This window comes from Spinacia oleracea, chromosome 4 (assembly GCF_020520425.1).
Source record: "Spinacia oleracea cultivar Varoflay chromosome 4, BTI_SOV_V1, whole genome shotgun sequence".
Taxonomy (NCBI): Eukaryota; Viridiplantae; Streptophyta; class Magnoliopsida; order Caryophyllales; family Amaranthaceae; genus Spinacia; species Spinacia oleracea.
This window is the reverse complement of record NC_079490.1, coordinates 31,504,517-31,514,637: the sequence shown is the minus strand read 5'-3', so window position 1 is coordinate 31,514,637 and position 10,121 is coordinate 31,504,517.

The window sequence follows — 10,121 nt, the reverse complement described above, 5'->3', positions numbered from 1 at the left end:
TACCACCAACTAATAACATCAGAGGAGTTGATAGCAACCGATGGGGTACAGATGATGAAGATGATGATGAAGATGATGATGATGATGATGTTGTGAAGGAGATTGAGGGATTGAGTCAGGATCACCCACCGGCACCGCCGACTAGAAAAACAGATAAACATTATGGGGTTCCTAAGCAATCAAGCTTTGGTGGTGACCAGTACCACTCAGCAATAATTGAGGTTCCATTGAGTCATCCTCCTGTAAAGCCACCCCATTCACCAACTCGAAACACTAACATACAAGTTCCTAACAGTAGATTCAGCAATTCCTCGGTGAACCCTCAACAATACGGGAGCACTCTGCTAGACATAGAAGAGGCTATGCCGCAGCTCAAGATTGCAACAGCCAGATCACCTCATTATCTCAACAGTGCAGACAAGCACTTAAATGGATTACTTTTATAATCTGTTTTACATGTATATCAATTCTATTAACCCTTCTGATTACGCAAAGCTTCATCTTTAGCCCCGAAAGATAATACACAACCGCCAGGGTACCAGTAAGATAAAACACTTGAGGTCTGATTCACAGCCATTTGTATGCACACCCTACTGATACATGACACTAAAACAAAATCGAAAATGATCACCTTTAAGCCGTGTCACAATGATGACATGACATGCTTATGTGTCGCGATTTAAATAGGAAATTAAAATATTTAACTTATATATTCTATTATACATGTTTCAAAAAAAAGGTAGGAAAATCTTAATATTCTAATTTGTTTCCTTCTTTATATTGATTACCGTATTTACATATTTTTATAGTAAAATATTGCATTGATAGTAAAAATATGATGATGACGCATAGCCTATGTGGCGCATACATATACCAATTACGAAAATGATAAAGGTCGCAACATGCGACCTTTAAGCCGTGTCACAATGGTGACTAGCATGCTTATGTGTCATGAACGTAATTGGAAACTAAAATATATAGATTTTATAACCTATTATACATGTTATAAAAAAGGTAGGAAAATCTTAATATTCTAATTTAAAAATTGAATCATGTAATTTTTTATTTCAGAAAAATATTTATAATTTATATAGGTGTTAGAATCTGAACTTTAGAGAGAAGAAATGAAGATAATATTAATTAGTTGGCATAATACAGCTTATATACTTGCAGAAGAAGAAATCTAGAACCTTCTGTTTGTTACAGTTGGTTATTACAAGCTCCTGATTCTTAGGGAATCAGTTATCCTAAATGCTGACTCATCAACTAAGAAGGCTGCATTGCAGCATGGTTACTTGATCACAACTTGATCAATATACACCATAGGCTAGGATACACTTTATAAGTCTAACAGTCCCCCTCAAGATGGAGTGGTAGAAACTCCCATCTTGGATAGAAGTTTTTGAAACTGTACTGATGGTAAAGGCTTGGTGAAAACATCAGCTAGCTGCTGCTGAGTAGGCAAATAAGTCAACTGCAGTTGTCCTTCCAGAACTTTGTCACGAGTGAAGTGGCAGTCAATTTCAATGTGTTTTGTTCTTTCATGAAACACAGGATTTTTGGCTATGTGTAGAGCTGACTGGTTGTCACAATGAAGTGTGATAGGTTTTAATCCACTTATTCCCAAATCTGTCAGAAGATTGACAATCCAGGTTACCTCAGCAGCTGCTGCAGCCATTGCCCTATATTCAGCTTCTGCTGATGACTTGGAGACTGTGTTCTGCTTCTTAGATTTCCAAGAAATGGGTGAGCCACCAAGTAGCAAAACATATCCAGTAATGGACCTTCTGGAATCTGGACATGAAGCCCAATCTGAATCTGAGAATGCCTGTAGCTGATGTTGTTTGTTGCTTTTAGAAGAATGCCTTGCCCTTCTGTATGAGCTAAATATCTCAATTTATGGTGTAGAGCTTCAACATGAGGCAATCTTGGGGAATGCAGAAATTGACTGAGTGTTTGCACTGTGTAGGATAAGTCTGGCCTGGTGTGAGTTAAGAAGTTTAACTTTCCTACCAGTGATCTGTACTTCTCTAGATCATGGTAGAGTGCACCATCAGAGTTTGTCAACTTTATATTCAAAGGTAGAGGAGTGATAACCCTTCTAGAGACATCAAAACCACAACTGTTGATGAGTTCTTTTGTGAACTTCTTCTGACTGAGTATGATCCCTTCTCCTGTGTACCCAACTTCAATACCAAGGAAGTAATTTAGCTTTCCCAAGTCTTTAATGTTGAATTCTTTGTGCAAGAACACCTTTAAAGCTTCAAGTCTATTAATATATGTACCAGTAAGGATCACATCATCAACATACACTGCTGCAATATTGATGTCTATATCATGTTTGTGAATAAATAAACTGTAGTCATACTTGGATTGAATGAACCCTTGACTCTGTAATGCAGTCATTAGCTTCTCATGCCACTGTCTAGATGCTTGTTTCAGTCCATACATAGACTTGATCAACTTGCATACTTTGTTGTTGGGATTTGGAACACCTTCAGGTACAGACATATACACTTCTTCCTTTAAATCTCCATGCAGAAATGCATTATTCACATCCAATTGAAACAAAGGCCAGTTTCTACTTGCTGCTACTGTAATCAAGCATCTTATGGTGCTCATTTTGACAACTGGACTGAAAGTCTCTTCATAGTCAATTCCATATTTCTGGTTAAACCCCTTTCTACCAACCTTGCTTTGCATCTTTCTAATTCTCCAGTGGACTTTAGTTTAACCTTAAACGCCCATTTGCAGCCTATTGGTTTCTTTCCTTTAGGCAACTCTACTAGTTCCCATGTGAAATTGTCATCCAAAGCTTGCAGCTCCTTTTTCATAGCTTCTACCCAGAGTTGTTGTTTTGCAGCTTCAGAATAATTTAAAGGCTCAACAATGTCACAAGACAAAGACAAGAAAGCTTGAAATTCAGTGGGAAAAGCTTCAAATGAAACCAAGTTACACCAGTGACTTGTATCCTGAGTGTTCTCAGTTGTATTGGCTGTGTAACACTTGTAATCTTTTAAGTAGGATGGTGTCTTATGTAGTCTATAAGACTGTCTAATTGGGATTGGATCAGGTGTGTGAGTAAAAACATGAGTGGAAGTGTCATGATCTGAATCATTGGTGTGAATTGGTTCAGAAAGAGGAATAGAATCAGTTGGAGAGTTGGGTGATGAAGAAATAGAAGAATTAGGAGTGGGAGAAGAGATTGGAGATGTTTCATTGGAAGGAAAGGTAGTTTCTGGTGTGGTGAAGTCTGGTATGTCAAAGATTTGAGGGGAAGATATGGCAGGGAGATATATGGCATTGGTATAATTTGAAGTTGGTGGTTTGTGTTTATGGTAAAGATGGAAGGGAAAGTGTCTCTCATGAAACTTAATGTCCCTGGTGACAAACTACTTGTTAGTATCAACCTCAAGAACCTTGTATCCTTTTTGTGTAGTGGAGTATCCAAGTAGAACACAGGGTGTAGCCCTGCAGTCCATCTTTGTTCTTGCAACTTTAGAAGTGGAAACATAGCATAGACAACCAAAAGTTCTCAAGTGGTCCAGATTAGGAACCTTTCCATACATTCTGTAGTATGGTGTATCAAGATCTATAGCTTTCAAGGGCATCCTGTTAATCAAATAAGCAGCACATAGAACACAATCTCCCCAAAACCTATCAGGTACCCTTGACTGAATGTATAAAGCTCTAGCAGTCTCTAATAAGTGTTTGTGTTTCCGCCACTACGCCAAAATAAGCATTTAACAGCGCTTTTTTCAATGAATGACAGTGCTTTTAAAGCGCTGTTAACTAGTAGCGCTGTTAAAAGAATGACAGCGCTTTTAAAAAGCGCTGTCATTTTTTCTTCATTTAGTAGCATTCAATATATAAGCGCTATTAAAGGTTCAGTATGGCGGGAAAGTTTATGATTAATAAATTTAAATTAATTAATAGCGTGTAACTAAAAAGCGCTGTTGTTTAAGTGCATTTTAAAATTTTTGTCGGCCTTCTTTTAAATTTTAATTTTTAATTATTAAATACCTGTAATAAAATATAAAAATATTTTATAACCTACAAATCAAATTGAATATATATAAAATCCAACTTCATTTCTATCATATCAAATGAACGTCTCGATATCTCGTACATAAGTTAAAATCATATATGCCTAAATACACAGTAGAATAAAAACACACTAGAAAACAAAAAGAAGTATCCTTGTCACACCGTACTTCTTTTAATTTCAAACCAATAAAATTAAATTAAAACGTTCTAGAGAATTTCTACTAGAAAAACATAATTAATACATCACAATATTCACACGAGAAGAACATGACGCGTCCATTGAGCTCTGACTTCATCAATTTGTCCTTGATCATAATTCGGAACATTGCAATCATGAAAGTACTACAAAATGAGAAAATTAACATAATTAGTGACAATGCATATAATAATGTCTAGGCTTAATTGAGCAAAGAAAAATACATACATCTTCAAATATTCGAGTTTGCTTATGGTCGATGATCTCTTTCATGTATCTCATGACATAATATCCAGAATCGATCACATTCTTTTGCCGAGGACACTACACAAGAAAAATACAATCAATTACTTTTGAATACTTTAAAAAACAAATAAAAATTGCAATAAACATAAATCATAGGACATACTTGTATCTGTATCCACTTGGTGCTCATTTTTATTTTCTTCAACAATCCGTTTTCAGTTCGAAACCCAAAAAGTGCACTGCAAACAAAACCAAAAAAAAGTACAAAGAGGATGAGGGGGTGCTGGCAGTTTGCAATTCAGTTAACTCGCAAGCAAGGAGTCAGAAGCTTGATTTTGGAATCAGATTGTTTAACTGTAGTATACTTTCTAAGGGCTGCTTATTTGGGAATATTTTGGAATCAGATTGTTTGCTGCTTATTCTGAGTCTTAAGATGAGAATTGATCTGGAATTAGGATGTGGAATTAATCATTGACAATTATGAGGTGTACTCAAAAGGCTGAGGGGGTTGGGGCTCCTCATCAACAGCCATGGCAGCTACACTTCCCTGTTGCACTGGTGCAGCAGCATCATCAGAATTTGTTGTTGTTGCAGAAGCAGAAGCAGGTGCATCAGTAAGAGACAATACCTCTGGTTCTTCAGGACGTAAGTCTTTCAGAAATACAAAACCAGAAGCTGCCAACTTCACAGGCATATATCTGCTTCCCTCCAGAACTTGATAAACTTCTCTTGAGCAGGAACTACCCTAGCTGATTTTTTATGGTTTCAAAACAAGGATTTCAGGCTGGGCATGAAATTGAAGTAGCTGCAGTGGTATATAAGGCCATGCTAGGACAACGATATGCCTATTAGCTCGTTAGTGGCCTTAGTGCATAGAAGCGGTACTATTTTGACAAAAGGATGATGCATCAATTATACTCCATAGGTTGTTATACTAAAATCCTGCTGGCTGTGAATTAAAGATCAATGGCAGCAAATTTATGGCGTTTTAGTTAAAGTTAAAGTAATTTTGAGGTTCCCTCCTTTCCCATATATTTTCTCTCTGTCAGTGTGTGAGCCTCTAAGTCTCAGCAGTTAACTAATTATGTTTGATTTTCTGACATCTATCCTTTAACTTACTCTGAACTTTATGATGTGTAGGCAATAAAGTTGGATTTGAACCTGCTATGAATCTTCAGGTGCATTGTGAATTAGTATCAAGATATGTGTTTACTTATATATCTTTCACAACTTGTATTTAAGTGTAACTTGCTATAAATACTTAATAATATACTCGGTTAATTGAACTTTTTTTTCTAGTACCGCTTCTATGCACTAAGGTCACTAAAGAGCCACAACTTAATTACAGAAGCTAAGCAGCAAGCAAGAAACGATTATCATCTGTTTGGTTGCTGTGGAAATGGCTGACAAAACTAGGATCAGGCTAGCTGGCTATATTTTGGAATTTGGACTGCTTCACCTGGTTTCTTGGGCTTGACACTAAACAACTAAGACACAAAATTCTACAAGCTACACCTGATATCACCCAACATAAAGGAGCTAAGACACAAAATTCTACAAGCTACACCTGCTTCACCTGGTTTCTTGGCTTGACACTAAACAGCTAAAACAGCTAAAAATGAAAGTCCATTTGCAAAAAATAACAAATAGTTAATTTTCAATGTCGCAGGGATGTTACTTTAAAATGGAGCAACACCGTAAACAATCCAAGGTATGCAGGTAACTGATGAGCCCATATGAGACTCAACAATTTTAGCACAAATCAAAAGGAAAATCATCATCCCAACAAGACAGCACTGAATTACTGAAACAGATTCAGTTCCTGTCCTATCTGAACTGTATATATTTTGTTCTTTGTTGGAATCAGTTTCAGTTCGTGTCTAAACTTCCTGATATAAGGTTTATAGAGTATTGGAATAGAAATATTTATGCTTACCTTTCTACAATCTTACGCAAATCATCTTGAACTCCTTTCCCTGTGCCCTTGTACTTTTCATTGTTTAGAGGATCCAGAAAATACACAACATCATTGTACGGATCAATGACACACAACACCCAATGGCGCCTGTATAGTAAGATGTAATAGGAGAATATTAATAATTAAACACAATACAATAAGGGACAAATACAGTTACCAAAAACTTAAGAAACACTATACCCATCATCATACGGTGCTAAGAAGACTCTTCCTTTGGTTGCCCCAACTGTCGTCAATGTATTCTTGATGTACTCAGAACGGGATATTTGATCCTCTTGAATTTTCCTTATCTCCCACTTCTTAACTTGTGGTGCAGGAGATATTCCAGATGGGCATAGAAAGCCAAATAAACTGATTACTCCTCTCATTTGGCAGCAACGATGCAATAACCTACCAATTCATCATAAAAAGTAAATTACAAACACTAGATATACTAAATAAATCATAAAACAAACTATGAACCAAAAACCAAATAGAAATCACGACATGTAAGTCAACATATGATAATCTCTGATTTGTGCTTGGGCTAGGAATTGAAAAATCTCCTCTCGGCCAATACTGATTTGCTTATTTTTACCGGGAACTCCTATGTCAATAAGGATTTGAACTTGCTCATCGTGGTTCATCTTCAAAGTGTACTTGTGCATGATCTGAAGATCAGGAGAAAGTCTATCAGGTAAAGGAACCACCGTTTCATGGTTTTCATCCAACTTTTGCGGTTGGAACTCGGACGACGCATGAGAGGAATCATCTTTAAAGGCAGCAAGGGGTTTCGCCTTCGAATTCAGTTTTCTGACGATGTTGTTTGACGGAGAAGCTTTAGTCTTTTTATCTTTGCATTTTGGAGAACCTTTATCCTGTGAACACTTGTAAACCAAGCTCTGATTATTATATCAAATAAGCAAAAACACATGTTGAAATTTCATAAACAGAGGAGGCCAATTGACAGTCATATAGAAAGAATAACAAGATTAACTTTATACCGGGTTATCCAAAATAATGAGTTCTGTAGGCCACAAAACAATTGTCCCTATTGCTTCTTTGATGATGGATGCTTCACCATTATCGAGAGGCACGGGCAAAGGTGTGAGTTCCTCGGTTGTGTAGTCAATAGCAACTCTCATGTAGCCTGGTGGTAGTGACACGTTGTGTACCACAGAACCGTTGTTGACATTATGCACCTTTCCCCTAGCGACCACTCTATAACTCGGATCGGATAAAGCGAACCGGCATGCAATTATTCCCTAGACAACACTAGCTTTTTAGCATAGAAAAGAGCATCAAACTGTAATATGGAACATGTGAAAAGGGGATACCAAGGGAGGAACAAAACACCAAACTGCAGCAAGTTCAAGTTCTTCACTGATGAAAATACTTACTAAAGCCTTCATAGCTTTAAGTTAATCAAATAATAAAGTGAACTCATTGATTGAGGCAGATTACAGAATGCTGTAAAAACTCAGGAAAACACTATTATTAGTGCTATAAAAACTCAGGAAACCACTAATCAGCATAGAATTTCGGCCATATTTTACTATAACAGACTAATAAGTTCAATTAAACCATTTATCCAGAAAAATTTATCAATTCAGGGCTAATAAGTTCAATCAAACTCAGTTTCAAGGCAAGTGAGTAAAAAGATGACCAAATATTAATAATAGAGTACAGTAAGTGGAGTTCAGTTACAAAGAGTTCCAAAAGTTCGCTGGCGTGCATGAAAAGAATAGGGCCGAAAAACTTGTCTTCCAGAGTAAAACATTCATATTTAGTGTACTGGAAAGATGGAAAAAATGGGAAGTTGTTACCTCGGGAATACGAGTACATTTGCTACTTTCCGGAAAAACCTCATTGGGGCATCGATCTTCAATAATCTCATCCTCACAATGTGTCCTGTTTTCCTTAGACTTTGAAACTTTGAATTTTAGAGCAACTTCATCAGGCCTTCCATCTACAACAATCTCTTTCTCACGAAGGCTCTTGTTTTCCTTAGACTTTGAAGTTTTCAAATTCAAAGCAACTTCATCAGGACTTCGTTCTGCGACAATCTCCTCCTCACGGAGTCTCTTTTTTTCCTTTGACTTCAAACTTTCCAATTCCAAAGAAACTTCATTAGGGCTTCGATCTTCAACAATCTCCTCCTCATCACAATGTCTCTTTTTTTCTTGGGCTTTGAAGTTTTCAATTCAATCATTTCACGTTCCAATGACTTCACACGTGCATCCATTTCAGCCATCTTATCTAAGTAGACTTCCCTTGAAGGCAATTTTCCGTAGTAACTTGTAGGTGTTACTCCAGCACCAACAACCCTTACTCGACCACCACCCTCTTTTTTTTGCAAAGCCCTCTGTAGTACATCGTCACGTCCTTTATCAACAAACTCACCTTGAGATGAACGATGCATTAGGTCATCCTGTAACACATTAGAACCAAATAAGAGTACAGTCCTTAGACATTAAAATCACTATACGATTAAATACATACGTTAAAAAACAAAGGACAAATTCATACAATTCGATCAGCCACTTCTTTGGCTGAAGGTATAATGTTCTTATCTTTGTCAGTTCTCATAAGTTTCCACAATTGGCCACGACCTACAGATGTTACAATTTTACCACCTGGTTCTGCTCGAATTTTTTTAATCTAAAAACAAAACAAAACTAAATGTCAGTTCAATTACATGGAATAATTATATAATGTAAATATAATAACTTTAATACATACCACATCTTGTTCAAATCTAGCACAACCTCTTCGTCCTTTCCTTTGAGGATAGTCATTATTACTTGCACGTTCTCGATTAGCCTCACTTTTTTCCTAGTCAAGCAAGCATTAATAATTACAACAACATCAAATAGTAAGTTTTATTAATCAAAAATCTAAACTAATTATCATATACTTCGTTGGTTCCTTAATTAGTCTCTTATAGGCGCAATATATATTGAATGTGAAGCAATATACTATGGATGTTGTTTTATTAGTTTAACAAACTCCATGGATGCAACTTGAGGAGTGGGGACTTAAAGGAAGCCATGTAATGCATAACAACTGAGGGGGAAGCATAATGAGAGTACTTTGAATTCTTATTCTACGACAAGATTTGCGTTAAATTTTCATGTTTAGATTATGCCGGCAAATATTATTATAAATAACATTGCTAATTTGCTTTCATGTGAAGGTGAAGGGGCTAATTTGCTACTTATCCCTGTCTGAAATCAACTAGAAAGGAAATATATACTTGGAATTCATCAGAAAGACAACTTTTCACAAACTTTTTCCAATGGATGCTATCAATAAAGTCATATTTCTTAGGTGGATTTTCTCGCAACTTCCCATGTTGATCAAACAACCAATTTCTTGATATATCAGATTTGAAGTTACTCCAACACCGCCCTCCTTTCTTTAGAAACCAGGATTTCTCTCTCTCGCTAACCCTAAATGTTATCTGCATTAAAGTAATAATAGAATTAAATCAAATTATTCACAAGGGTTAAACATACATCTCAATTTTCAGTAATAGAGTAAAGAATATTACTGAGAGATCCTCAAAAAGAGCATCCTTCAAACTTTTAGGAACTTTGTGCCAATTGTCGTAGATGATAGGGACATTCTTGTGGATGCTAGCCCCCCAATAACTCATCAATTTATCACTATCAG